Genomic DNA, 640 nt, shown 5'->3' with positions numbered 1-640 from the left:
TATGGTCATGTTCATCGAGCGTGGCATACGCGGTGGCCTCAGTCAATGTTCCGGCAGATACGCGCAGGCTAATAACAAGTACATGCGTTCGTACGACTCCTTCGTCGTACCTTCCCAGATAGCACAAAAATAGATATTGTATATACATTGGATATACATGAAAGGATGATGGATATTCAGTGGACTTTCACTTGTATTAAATTAGTATCCATTGTATATCCACTGTATCATTGAATTGTCTCCATCATTGAGTCATTTCATGTCCATTGAATATACATCCGCACATCCCATGGATATGTTCCCATGGATGTATCTAGCATATTACGAATATCCATACGATGTACATAGGATATACGTATGTATATCCTATGGACATAAAATGGATCTATACTGGAATCAATTCGAAGATATAATGGGGATACAATGGATATTAATTTAAGTTTCATGGATATGCAGTGGATATTCATGAATATGAAATAAACCTCTGATGGAGTCAATTTGAAGATACAATGGGAATACAGCAAAAAAATAATTTTTTTTATTTTTAAATGGTGATTATTAATTTTCTGGTTCAATTTGTCTTCAATTTGTATTCTATATATATCTTATGTATTTTATTAATTACAAATTAATTTGGAAA

The sequence above is a fragment of the Trachymyrmex cornetzi genome, unplaced genomic scaffold (genome assembly GCF_001594075.2).
Source record: "Trachymyrmex cornetzi isolate Tcor2-1 unplaced genomic scaffold, Tcor1.1 scaffold812, whole genome shotgun sequence".
NCBI lineage: Eukaryota > Metazoa > Arthropoda > Insecta > Hymenoptera > Formicidae > Trachymyrmex > Trachymyrmex cornetzi.
This window is presented reverse-complemented; position numbering follows the sequence as displayed.